Source organism: Dipodomys merriami, unplaced genomic scaffold, assembly GCF_024711535.1.
Source record: "Dipodomys merriami isolate MVZ:Mamm:240054 unplaced genomic scaffold, mDipMer1.0.p SCAF_55, whole genome shotgun sequence".
Taxonomy (NCBI): Eukaryota; Metazoa; Chordata; class Mammalia; order Rodentia; family Heteromyidae; genus Dipodomys; species Dipodomys merriami.
In genome coordinates this window covers 7,763,837-7,777,448 of record NW_027206124.1, presented here as the reverse complement: position 1 = coordinate 7,777,448, position 13,612 = coordinate 7,763,837, and positions in this window count along the sequence as shown.

The window sequence follows — 13,612 nt, the reverse complement described above, 5'->3', positions numbered from 1 at the left end:
ACACACACACACACACACACACACACACACACACACACACACACAAACACACACAAATACCATCAGTTGATTTGTTGTTCGCAAATCAGCCTTGCAGGTAAGGTGGATCTGGCTCCTCACTCCCAGTTCCTGAGTGAGTGGGGGCCTGGCCTGACCAGCCAGAACTCTCCAGAGTGATCCCCGCCTCCACCCTCAGAGCAGGTGGGTGAAGCTCTGGCCCTGTGGCTGCTTCTCCTCCAGCGTGGAGTGGTGGAGGCATGGGTCTGCACTGTGGTAAACACGTTTAAGTGACTTTCCTCCCTGGCCATGAGGAAATCCGGCATGTGGAGGCATTAAACCCCAGGTAACACGGAGAGCAGCCAACAGCTCATGGAGGCCCAGGGTGTGAGGCTTACATCCGGAGGGAGGCGCGGGAGGCACGCTGGGACTCACCTCCAACTTGCCAGGCTCTGGGGCAGGATGCATGCGTGCCCTTCACTGTGCCGGCTTCCGCGGGAGCTGTGGACACACGGGCCTGGGGCTCAGGGGGTCTAGGAGCTGTGGCCTGGAATGGGAGGCCTGGGTTCCCTCTGAACACACATTCAGACTCTGACTCAGATGTGAAGAGGTTCTGTGTATGGGAGTTATGACCCCCCTCCCCCCACGTCACCACCGCTCCTTGACAGATTCCCAAGCCTCAGTCCCATGCAGCACCCTAGAGCAGACCCCAGCCACCGTCAGACCTCCTGACCTCAGACGTAAATAGGAACACTGGACAGAAAGGGATTGTGCAAGTACCTCCCCCACCCACCCTGCTCTCGCCTCCGCCCCCCCCCCCCCCCAGCATTCATGTTACTTGTCTCAGTCCTCTCTGGCTGCTATAACAAAACACCCTAGGCCTGACTAAAACACAAGCATTTCTCCTCTCATATCAGGATTCCAAGATGGAGGTGATGGTGGGCTGCAGGAGCTCATGGACGGCACCTAATTGTTGTGTCTCCAGGAGGAAGGGCAGCCAGGCATCTGCAGCCCTTCACAAGGCACCGGTCCCATCCACAGGGGCCTTGCCCAGAGCGGGAATCTTCTCACCTAGGTAACACTTCCCAGTACCTCCCAACACTTCCCATACTGCCCAGTAACTGCCAACACATCCCACACCTCCCACTACCTTCCAACACTTCCCTACACCTCCCCACACCCCCCCACACCTCCCACTAACTCCCCATACCTGCTGACACCTCCCAGCACCTCCCAGCACCTCCCAATACCTCCCAGTACCTGGGGAATAAGGATTCAACAAATGAATCCAGGGACACAAAAATACAAACTGCAGGAGAACCCCTACCTGTCCCTCCGGACCCCATTCAAACATCTTCATGGCGGTGCAGTCTTTGTCTGTCTAGCAAGGTCAGTGGCTCTTCCATCAAAACCCGACCACCGTGCCACCTCTCACTGGACTACAGGTGCTTCTGGCAGTGGAGCCTTGACTGTTGTCCAGCTGGAGCCCTGCGAGATGGGGATGTGAGGGGACCTGAGGTAATGTGAGGGCGTGTGAGGAGGTGAGGAGAGGAGGAGAGGAGGAGAAGAGGTAATGAGATGAAGAGGAGATGAGGAGATTGGCAGATGAGGTTATGAGGAGATTAGATGATGATGAGATGAGATGGGGAGGAGATGAGGAGAGGAGGAGATGAGGTTTTGAGGTGATGAGGTGATGAGAGGGTGAGGTAAGAAGGTGAAAAGGTGGAGAGGAGGAGATGAGATGATTGGGAGATGAGGTGATTTGAGGTGATCTTTGGTGATGTGAGGTCATGTGAGGGGAGTTGGGGTGTGAGTTGGGGAGGAGGTGAGGGGAGTTGGGGGTGTGAGTTGGGGAGGAGGTGAGGGGAGTTGGGGGTGTGAGTTGGGGAGGAGGTTAGGGGAGTTGGGGGTGTGAGTTGGGGAGGAGGTGAGGGGAGTTGGGGATGTGGGTTGGGGAGGAGGTGAGGAGAGTTGGGGTGTGAGTTAGGGAGGAAGTGAGGGGAGTTGGGGGTGTGAGTTGGGGAGGAGGTGAGGGGAGTTGGGGTGTGAGTTGGGGAGGAGGTGAGGGGAGTTGGGGTGTGAGTTAGGGAGGAAGTGAGGGGAGTTGGGGGTGTGAGTTGGGGAGGAGGTGAGGGGAGTTGGGGTGTGAGTTGGGGAGGAGGGGAAGGGAGGAGAGTTGGGGTGTGAGTTGGGGAGGAGGTGAGGGGAGTTGGGGTGTGAGTTAGGGAGGAAGTGAGGGGAGTTGGGGGTGTGAGTTGGGGAGGAGGTGAGGGGAGTTGGGGTGTGAGTTGGGGAGGAGGGGAAGGGAGGAGAGTTGGGGTGTGAGTTGGGGAGGAGGTGAGGGGAGTTGGGGATATTAGTTGGGGAGGAGGTGAGGGGAGTTGGGGATGTGGGTTGGGGAGGAGGTGAGGAGAGTTGGGGGTATGAGTTGGGGAGGAGGGGAGGGGAGGCGAGTTGGGGATATAGGTTGGGGAGGTGAGGCAAGTTGGGGGTTTGAGTTGGGGAGGAGGTGAGGGGAGTTGGGGTGTGAGTTGGGGAGGAGGTGAGGGGAGTTGGGGGTGAGTTGGGGAGGGAGGGGAGTTAGGGATGTGAGTTGGGGAGGAGGGGAAGGGAGTTGGGGGTGTGAGTTGGGGAGGAGGTAAGGGGAGGCGAGTGGGGGATGTCGGTTGGGGAGGAGGTGAGGTGAGGGGAGTTGGGGATGTGGATTGGGGAGAAGGGGAGGGGAGTTGGGCGTGTGAGTTGGGGAGGAGGTGAGGGGAGTTGGGGGTGTGGGTTGGGGAGGAGGTGAGGGGAGTTGGGGATGTGGGTTGGGGAAGAGGTGAGGGGAGGCGAGTTGGGGATGTCGGCTGGGGAGGAGGTGAGGGGAGTTGGGGATGTCGGCTGGGGAGGAGGTGAGGGGAGATGGGGATGTGGGTTGGGGAGGAGGTGAGGGGAGTTGGGGATGTGGGTTGGGGAGGAGGTGAGGGGAGTTGGGGGTGTGGGTTGGGGAGGAGGTGAGGGGAGTTGGGGATGTCGGCTGGGGAGGAGGTGAGGGGAGTTGGGGATGTCGGTTGGGGAGGAGGTGAGGGGAGTTGGGGGTATGGGTTGGGGAGGAGGTGAGGCGAGTTGGGGATGTCGGCTGGGGAGGAGGTGAGGTAGGAGAGCTGCTGTGCTTGCCAGTGGAGCCAGCGAGGTGACATCCAGGGCCCCCAGCATGTGGCTTGTGGGACTGCAGCCCACAGGAGCTCCCGGGCTGTACTGTTCACACTCTTGCCTTTAAGCTGTGTGAAAGAAAATCTGTGTCTTGATGTTACGCATGTGTGCCTTTGTCTTTGTTTAGGTCAGTGCCCCGAGGTCTTTGTTTATGTCGTGGCTAGGTGGTGCGTGTGCATTTGGCAGTACCCCTGGTGGTGCTGTGGGCAGAGTGACTGGAGTCTGGCTAGCGGTGCAGATGACACCCCATGAACATTTGATCAAGTTTTCTGTAGGGGACAAGCAAATCAGGGCCTGCAGAGCGGCTGGAGCTGCTGGGATCGGGGCATGCAGCACAGGGGCCGGGGAGGGAGGGGGGTCTTCCTGGACACCTGAAACGTTCCAGGGCGTAGAGGCTTTCCTGGAATACAGGGAGGAAATGAGCTGCTTTTCATCCGTCCGGGACCTGTGACAAAGTGCCTGTTCGGGTCTCCTCTACAGTCCTGGGTGGAGCCTTGCTCTGAGCCTTGCCATCACCCTGGCAAGACGGAAGCAGGAACAGAGGACAGACGTGGCCGCGCCTGGCTGGAAGGGAGCGGCCTGCAGGACGTCCTTCCAGGCCAGTGACGGTCCTGCTGTGGCTTCTCAGAGACGCGTCCAGGTCTGGGGTCTTTTAGCACCTCATGCGGCAAACTCTTCATGGAGCAGAGTTTAATGGCCTTTGAGATGGAGAAGACAGCCAGTGGGTCTGGACCCCAACGTGCTCATCTTTGCTCCTCTGAATGCATGCACTACACGCCCTTAAACAGCTAAATAGAAGTCTGCACGTGAATATTCATCCCAGCATTATTCACAATAGCCAAAAGGTGGAAACAACCCAAGTGCCCATTAGCTGGGGAATGGATGAACAGGATGTGCCCTCACAATGGAGTGCTGCTCAGGCCCAGAAACAAGCAGGGCCCTGCTCTGAGCTGCAGTGCAGCTGCCCCCTGAACACACGGCGCCAAGGGACGTCAGCCAGACCCCCAGGCCCCAGGCCCTAGGCCTCCATCCCTCCACATGAGATGTCTGAAGCAGACCCAGGCCCCAGGCCCTAGGCCTCCATCCATCCACATGAGATGTCTGAAGCAGACCCAGGCCCCAGGCCCTAGGCCTCCATCCATCCATCCACATGAGATGTCTGAAGCAGACCCAGGCCCCAGGCCCTAGGCCTCCATCCATCCATCCACATGAGATGTCTGAAGCAGACCCAGGCCCCAGGCCCTAGGCCTCCATCCATCCACATGAGATGTCTGAAGCAGACCCAGGCCCCAGGCCCTAGGCCTCCATCCATCCACATGAGACGTCTGAAGCAGACCCAGGCCCCAGGCCCTAGGCCTCCATCCATCCATCCACATGAGATGTCTGAAGCAGACCCAGCCCCAGGCCCTAGGCCTCCATCCCTCCATCCACATGAGACGTCTGAAGCAGACCCAGGAAGGATCCGAGTGTGGCCTCCAGCGGCTGGGGAGGGTCGGAAAACAATGATGGCTGAAGGAGATGGCGTTTCCTTCCTGGTGGCAGAATGTTCTGGAAGGAGGTCATGACCATGGCTGCATAGCACTGTTGGCATGCCAATCGCCACTAATTGCAAATGTTGGGTCATACATATTTTACCACAATAAAAACAGCTAATAACCAAACAGGAACCATGTCTGGAGTTATTAACCCTCCTTGCAACCTCATGGTGAGATCACCACTCCAGCAGTGAGGATGAGGGTGTCGCCTTCTTGTAAAACAGGGATCCCGGCATCCACCTTGGCTCTCGCCGATGCCCAGATCCACACTGCTGCCGACTGACCACAGCCGGGGTCCACGGTCGGCTCACGAGGACCCGCCCACACCAGCCGACACAGCCAATCACAGCCGGGGTCCATGGGTCGACTCACAAGGACCTCCCACACCAGCCGACACAGCCAATCACAGCCGGGGTCCACGGTGGGCTCACGAGGACCCGCCCACACCAGCCGACACAGCCAATCACAGCCGGGGTCCACAGTCGGCTCACGAGGACCCGCCCACACCAGCCGACACAGCCAATCACAGCCGGGGTCCATGGTCGGCTCACGAGGACCTCCCACACCAGCCGACACAGCCAATCATAGCCGGGGTCCATGGTCGGCTCACGAGGACCCGCCCACATCAGCCGACACAGCCAATCACAGCCGGGGTCCATGGTTGGCTCACGAGGACCTGCCCACACCAGCTGACACAGCCAATCACAGCTGGGGTCCATAGTTGGCTCACAAGGACCCTCCCACACCAGCTGACCCAGCCAACCACAAGCGATTTGAGAGCCTTAGTGACCCTCATGAGCCAGTTTTCCCAAGTGTTTTCTTGTTTTATTTTGAAGGATACATATGTGAAATCGATGATCCTATACTGGAAGATGCCTAAGAGACAACCCAAATCAACCATAAACCCCATCCACACATTCACCCATTTATTCATCCATCCATCCACTAACCCATTTATCCATTAGCTACTCCCCCATTCATTCATCCACCAATCCACATATCTATGCATCTGTACATCTGCCTTCTTCCCACCCACCCATCAATCTATCCTCCATTCATACACTCTCCCATCCATCTTTGCATGTACATGCCCATCTATATATCTGTCATTCCTTCTAGCTACCTATTATCTGTTCATCCCCGTCCCCCATCCATCCACTCATCCACACAGCCACTTATCCATTCATCCAACCACAATCCATCCATCTGAATTCATCTATTCACCCACCCACCCATCCATCCACCATCCACATATCCATCCATCCGAATTCATCTATTCACCCACCTACCCGCCCATCCACACATTCAAATTCAGCTGTTCACCCACCCACCCACCCATCCATCCACACATTCGAATTCATCTGTTCACCCACCCACCCATCCAGCCACCAGCCACACATTCGAATTCATCTGTTCACCCACCCACCCATCCATCCACCATCCACATATCCATCCATCCGAATTCATCTATTCACCCACCCACCCACCCATCCACACATTTGAATTCATCTATTCACCCACCTACCCACCCATCCACACATTTGAATTCATCTGTTCACCCACCCACCCATCCATCCACACATTCCAATTCATCTGTTCACCCACCCACCCACCCACACGCCCATCCACACATTGGAATTCATCTGTTCACCCACCCACCCATCCAGCCACCAGCCACACATTCGAATTCATCTGTTCACCCACCCACCCACCCAGCCACCAGCCACACATCCGAATTCATCTGTTCACCCATCCACCCGCCCAGCCACACATCCGAATTCATCTGCTCACCCACCCACCCACCCAGCCACCAGCCACACATTCGAATTCATCTGTTCACCCACCCACCCACCTACCCACCCACCAGCCACACATCCAAATTCATCTGTTCACCCACCCACCCACCCACCCAGCCACCAGCCACACATTCGAATTCATCTGTTCACCCACCCACCCATCCAGCCACCAGCCACGCATTCGAATTCATCTGTTCACCCACCCACCCACCCAGCCACCAGCCACACATCCGAATTCATCTGTTCACCCACCCACCCAGCCAGCCACACATTCGAATTCATCTGTTCACCCACCCACCCACCCACCCACCCATCCACACATTCGAATTCATCTGTTCACCCATCCACCCATCCAGCCACACATTCGAATTCATCTGTTCACCCACCCACCCGCCCAGCCACACATCCGAATTCATCTGTTCACCCACCCACCCACCCACCCACTGAGCCACACATCCACACATCTACACACCTGTCATTCTCTCACCCACTCACATTCATCCTCCATCCACACATGCCCTCATACACTCATCCATTCATCTATGCACCTGCTCATTTGTTCATCCATCTACCACTCATTCACAAATGCAGTCGAAATCGATGAATTCCAATAGTGAAAAAAAATCATCGCCCCAATGGGATCTATAACAGAAACACCACCTGACTCAAATGTGAGGCCAAGACCCAGAGAGGGAGCTGAAGAAGTTCTCAGTGAGAGGAGTAACAAAACAGTGTAATAAATACTACCTGCCGGAGACCTCTGTTAGGGCAGCTTCACACTCCCCAGACATCTTGGTCAGCACTGAGCAGTGCATCTGTGGAGAACATGGGGTCGGAGACTGCTCATGCCATGTGGGTGGCAAGGGATGGGGGGAGGATGAGTACACCTCATTGTGGTTTTTCCCTGAGTTATGACATAGCCCCAAATAGATACACAGACACACAGACACACTTAGAGACAGACACATTCCTGTATACACTCACGCAAGTGTGCACACATCTTAACATAGATGCATGGAGGTGTGTAGTCACACACATACCCATGTGTTTACACATGCATACGCCTTCACTCGCGTGTGCAGACATGCACAGGCATGCATGCATGCATGCTATCACTCACACACGTCCACACGTGCCCACTTGTATGCCCTGACCGTCAGCGTGGGCTGTTGAGACAGGAGCCCCAGGCCTGAACCCTGCAATCTGATTCTGGGTTGTGGCCAGGTCCCCGGGATCTGCACAGGTGCAGAGCTCTTGTGCCAGCCCACGGTACCAGCACTTGAACATCAGGGCATAAATTACTACTGAGCAGTCACCTGCCAGTGAGCCAGGCAGCGTGTAGGAAGAGAGCCAGTGACATTTCAAGCCTGGCAGGGAAGTGGGCTGAGGAGGTGGCCATGAGACACCTCCACGTGCTCCCTCTTCTCCGTGCGCCAGATCACAGGTGCAGCTGAGGACCCAGGGGGGACACCCCTCTTCCGGTCTGTCCCCACCCCTGTCCCTCTGCCTTCTTCAAGGGCCCCAGCCAGTCTGCTGTGAACTCCAGCCCTCCCCGGGGCTGTGACACCACCACAACCCTCCACCCTCCCTGGTAGGAACCCCAAGTACACTCTGCAGTCAGCACCCCTCAGCCCAGGCCCCTCTAGCTACTCAAACTCCACCCAAAGGGTACCAGGGCCTCCCTCTGCCCCTGACCTCTGCCTCCATGACAGGAAACCTCTGATCTCCCAGACCAGCCCTGGAAGAGAAACTGACCATGGCCCTGAACCCAGCTCCTCCCAGGCTTCCTGAGTGTGGCCATCAGCAGGTTAGTCCTTGAGGGTCTGCCCCATCTGTCCACTCAGACTGAAGCCATGGGTTCTCACTGCTGAGCCCAGCTGAAGCAGGCCATGGCCCATGATGGACTGTGGTGACCTGCAGTGAGTGTCCCAAACCAGCAAGCCTCTCACGGGACAGGTGTGTGTGTGTGTATGTGTGTGACAACAGAGCTTGAAGTCCCCCAGAACAGAGATCACAGCATCAGTCCAGGGCCTAAAGCATCTCTTAAGCCTGAACCAAACTGCCCAGCCTCCTTCCTAAGCCGTGGACATCACGGAGCCCAGAGCTGGGAAGGGACTTGCCAGCTTCCCACAGCTCCAGAGCGGTGGCACCAAATCCACAATGAGTCACCCTCAGGCCCTCACCATGAGAGGGGAACGCTCTGACCAGGCCTGCATGGTTCCAGCCTGCCACTGGAGGTTGCTGTGGACCAGGCCTGGGAGGCTGGCCGCACCCTGTCCCGCGGGCAGGCGGGAGCCCGATTCCCAGGCTGGCCTGGACACGGCTCTCCTTGGTCTGGGCCTCCCGCTGCAGGCCGGGGCCCCTGGATTATCTGGCCTGCAGAAAGCCGTGTGCGCGGGGGCCGTGGGCTTGGCAATTACTGAAAAGAAGTCCTGGTTATTATTCCTGTCGTGTGTTGAGAAATCTCTATAAACTTTTACAGCCACAAATGTAAAAGAGGTTTTTATTGGTTTAGCCTTCTTCTCTGCTCTTCCCAGCCCCCACCCAGAAACTCGGCCCTTTGTCTCCTGCCTGCCCCTAGCAGGCCCTCAAGAGCACCACACACCGCCACGGTGCCCGCAGACAGCGCAGACAAGGCCTCCAAACCCTCTGGCCATTCTGACTTCCACAGCTGTCTCCCAGCATCACAGCTGCCAGCTCCAGCCACAGGAAGGGGGTTGGCATGGGAGGGAGGTTGGCATGGGAGGGAGGTTGACATGGAGCCACCACAGGCAAAGTTCCTGTAATAAGCCAGTGGAGAGTAAAACATTCAAATAAACAAAAGCTTCCATTCCCTCCCCCTCCCCCAGCCCCCAGGGACACAGGTAACAATGACAGTCTGATTCTACAGCCAGCAGGAGGAGGTCAAGGTTTGGCATTTATAGAGCTGGAAAGAAAACAAAGAAGCCCCACTAACTTTGGCACTAATATCCTTCAAAAACAGTTGGGACTTGTGATTGTAATCCTCATTCCTGGGAGGCTAAGATCAAGAAGATTGTCATTCTGGGCCCATCTTCTCCGTCTCAAGCCATGAGACTCCATCTCAACAGAAGAAGCTGAGCATACTGCTGTCACCATGTCCTATCATCCCAGTCCTTCAGGAAACCTAAAACAGGAAGATCATGTCACCTCAGCAGGAAGCGAGAACCTGTCTCAAAAATAATCAGTGCATTCGGGCACCAGTGGCTCACATCTGTCATTCTAGCTACTCAGGAGGCAGAGATATGAGGGTTGTGGTTCAGAGCCAGCCCAGGCAGGAAGGACCATGAGACTCTTATCTCCAATAAACTACCAGAAAACTGGAAGTGGTCCTGTGGCTCAAGTGGTAGAGTGTTAGCCTTGAGCTGAAGAGCTGAGGGACAGCACCCAGGCTCAGAGTTCAAGCCCCTCGACTGACAAAAATAAAAATCAGTGCAAAGATTCCTGTTAGTGTGGCTCAGCCATAGAGCACTAGCAAGTGTGAGTCCGAGTCACATCTGAGAACCACAAAAAAAAAAAGTAGAAGAAAATTATTTTTTCAGACAAACAAAAGCTGAGGGAATTTGTTAGCATTCAATAAATGGTAAGGAACATTCCTCAGAAAAAAGGAAAATTATGTCAGGAAAAAATAAGACTAAAGAACTGTAGAACGCCAGAGGAAGAAGGAAGATAAAATTAGATCTTTTCTTTTTCTTATTATTCTTCCTTATGAAGCATCTGCTTGAAGTAAGAGCAGCTGCAGTGCGCTTGGTGCTGACAACACATGGACTGAGAGGAGAGAGGGAGAGAGGGATGAGGGCGGCTCTGACGACCTTGTGACCAGTGGAGCAAGGTCAAGCTCTCCAAAAGTGGACAGGACTTGCTGTAAATGTATCTGGAGACTGTTATTTCTAAAGGAAATATAGTTTATTTGCTAGTAAAAGATAGAAGACTTGTATAGAATTGTTCATTAAAAACAAGGAGGGCAGAGAAGGGAGGGGGTGGATTGAAAGAAGAAACAAAGGACAAGTGTAATAATAGAAATGTTACAAATATGGTAGACATTGTATTAACAATCATTACAAGTGGAATACTCCAATGTAAAAGCAGATACTGAGTCAAATTTTCAAAATGGATCCATTCCCACAATGAGTATATATTTATTTAAGATGAATGAAGATACACTATGTAAACACTGAGCAAAAGAAAGTTTGGATAGCTCCAGTAATTTAGGTAAAACATACCTCAAAATAGAAAAACGTTATCACAATTAAAGAGAACCATTGTGGAATGATCGGAGGATCAATTCCCCACAGCGTATAAGCATCCAGAATGCGTGCTCCTAGCTTCTACCATGACAGAGACTGAATAGGCAAAGACCCACGCTGATAGAGCCACAAGGAGAGGAGGACGCATCCCCTGTGAGGTCTGCAAGCTCAACGCTCCTTCGGCAGGCGGGAAACCAGAAGGACACCGTGCAAGTGCACAGCGCCATCAATCAACTGGATCTAATTGACATTTATAGACTGCTTCACCCAACAACAGCCAAATACACATTCTTCTGGAGCTCACATGGGACATTAACCAAGATAGACATTCTGGGCCATAAAACACACCTTAACAAATTTGAGGCAATATAAATCATAGGAAGTATGCTCTCAGACCACAATGGAATTAAACGAGAACTCAATAACACCAAGCTAGCTGGAAAGTCCCCAAATACCCTGAGATTAAGCAACATGCTGTTAAAATAACCCATGAGTCAAAAACAAATCTCAAGAGAAACTTTAAAATACTTTGAAGGAAATGAAAATATAACCTATCAAAATCTGTGGGATAGAATGAAAGCAATGTTTAGAGAGAGATTTATAGCACTGGATACTTACATTAGAAAGGAAAATCTAAAATTCATGAAGTTTCACCTTAGAAAACTCTAAAATGAACAAACTGAATTTAAAGTAAGGAGAAGGTAAGACTAACAGAGATTATAATAGAAATCAATTGATTTAAAATAAGAAATCTATACCTAAAAAAAATAAAGACTAATATTGAGTTCTTTAGAAAGAGATCATTAAAAGTAACACAGCTTCTAACAAACTAATGGAGAAGTAAAGGCATACAAGTTGCCAACACCCAGCATATAGTAAGGGACATTTTTAACAATCCATGACAAAAGATAACAATGAACTCCAGTGGACAATCCAGTTGTCAAGGCTAGTTCTTTGTCATTCCTCTTTAACATAATACTAGAAGCCCTAGCTAATGCAATAAGGCAAGAAAAAAATAAACTTTATAAGGTTGAAAAAAGTCCTTATTTACCCATGTCATGATTATTGCTGCAGAAAATTCCTGAATAAGAACAAACACACACACTGCACACATGCCCACATTTGTACACATACCTGCTGAACTAGCAAATAACAAAGGAAGACACAGGATACAAGACCAATATACAAAGGCCTACTGCCTTCCTATATATGCTATCTGTGGACAATCATTGGAATGTTAAAGTAAAAGCATACCATACATGCTTAGACATGCTTAGACCATACATATTTAGACTTAAGTTTAACAAAATTTGCACAAAACTATACAAAGACAACAAAATTCTGATGAAAGAAATCAAGAAGACCAAAAGAAACTGGGAGGTGTTCTATCCTCTTGTACAGAAAGACCTGATATGACCTAATATAAATTCTTCTCAACTTGGTGTGCACCTTCAAAGCAATCCCCAATACAATTCCAGCTTGTTATTTTGTAGATTTTTATAAGCAAATGAACAAATGAACCATTGAGTCTTGAAGAGTCATGCAGGAAAGCAGTGGGAGCTGGTAAGTGAAGTCAGTCACTTTGTAAGAGCTGTGAGCCTATGATTCCATCCAACGCCATCACATTCTGAGAAAAGAAAAGCAACAGAGAGTGAAATTTCATTGGTCGCCAGAATTTGGGGCATTTGCAAAGTGACAATTAGTGGAAGCCCCAGAAATCTTAATGTGTTGAAACTATTCTGAATAGAGGCCATGATGCATCCAGGTCCTTGTTTATGTAAATAAAACAACTTGGCAACATGAGGCGTGACGCTATGGGCTTGCTTAATAACAAGGGAGCTGTGGGGTAAACTGTGGCTTTGCATTCATAACAACATATGAACATGTACCTATAACGGTGTACCCCACAGTTGTGACAGAGGGAAGCAGAGAGGAAAGGACATGTGGGAACTTTTCTATTACCAGCGCCACCTCTCTGTAAGTCTAAAACATGAGGTGTGTTAATTAAAACTAGATGCCTGCATATCCTGAGGAGCCATTTGCAAAGATTAAACCATTCACCAGACACAAAGCCCTGCTTTAAACTGCTCACTGTGGAGTGAAAGGGAGCAGGTGGGGGGAGGTGGGGTGGGAGGCCCGGGGAGAGGAGGCCAGTGAAGGACTCTGGTGTTAGGCACTGCCTGGCATCACTGAAAGGTAAACCAGCCGTGGCTATCCTGATACCTTGTGCTCTTGAGACAATATGTGGACCCAGATTTTAATATTTACGTTACTCATATTTACAGCTTTATCGTCCTGTCACAAACTCAGACCAGCAGTCAATAGGGATTTTGTTCTAACTGTGTAATTATAATCCAGGGGCCGAAGATACCATCCTGGCTGTTCTAGGGGAAATTTAAGACGGAAATGGAATGGAAGGCTTAGACCCATTGAGAATAAAGAGCTGGAGACATGGACTAGGTTATGGGGGTGGAGAGGCAGGAAGGGAAAAGATTTCAGATTGGTTCTGCTGGAAAATCATCTGGTGGGAACACCCTGTAGACCGTCCTGTGGACAGAGACTTTGGCTTGGAGGATCAGGAGTTGGAGGCTGGCTGGAATGAGGGAAGAGATGTCTGTCTGTGATCAACATAAATCACGGTTCTACCTGGTTCATGTCGAGCTTGAGGTGTGTGATTCCTCTGCTTGAGGAGATTTACCTTGGGCATTGTGACACAGAATGGGAGATTTGGAGAAAGAAATGTTTGAGACTTCCAATTTCCAAATGTCATTTAAAAGAGGGGGCATCAAAAGGCAATAAAATGAAGAGCCACAGGAGTGGAAGATCA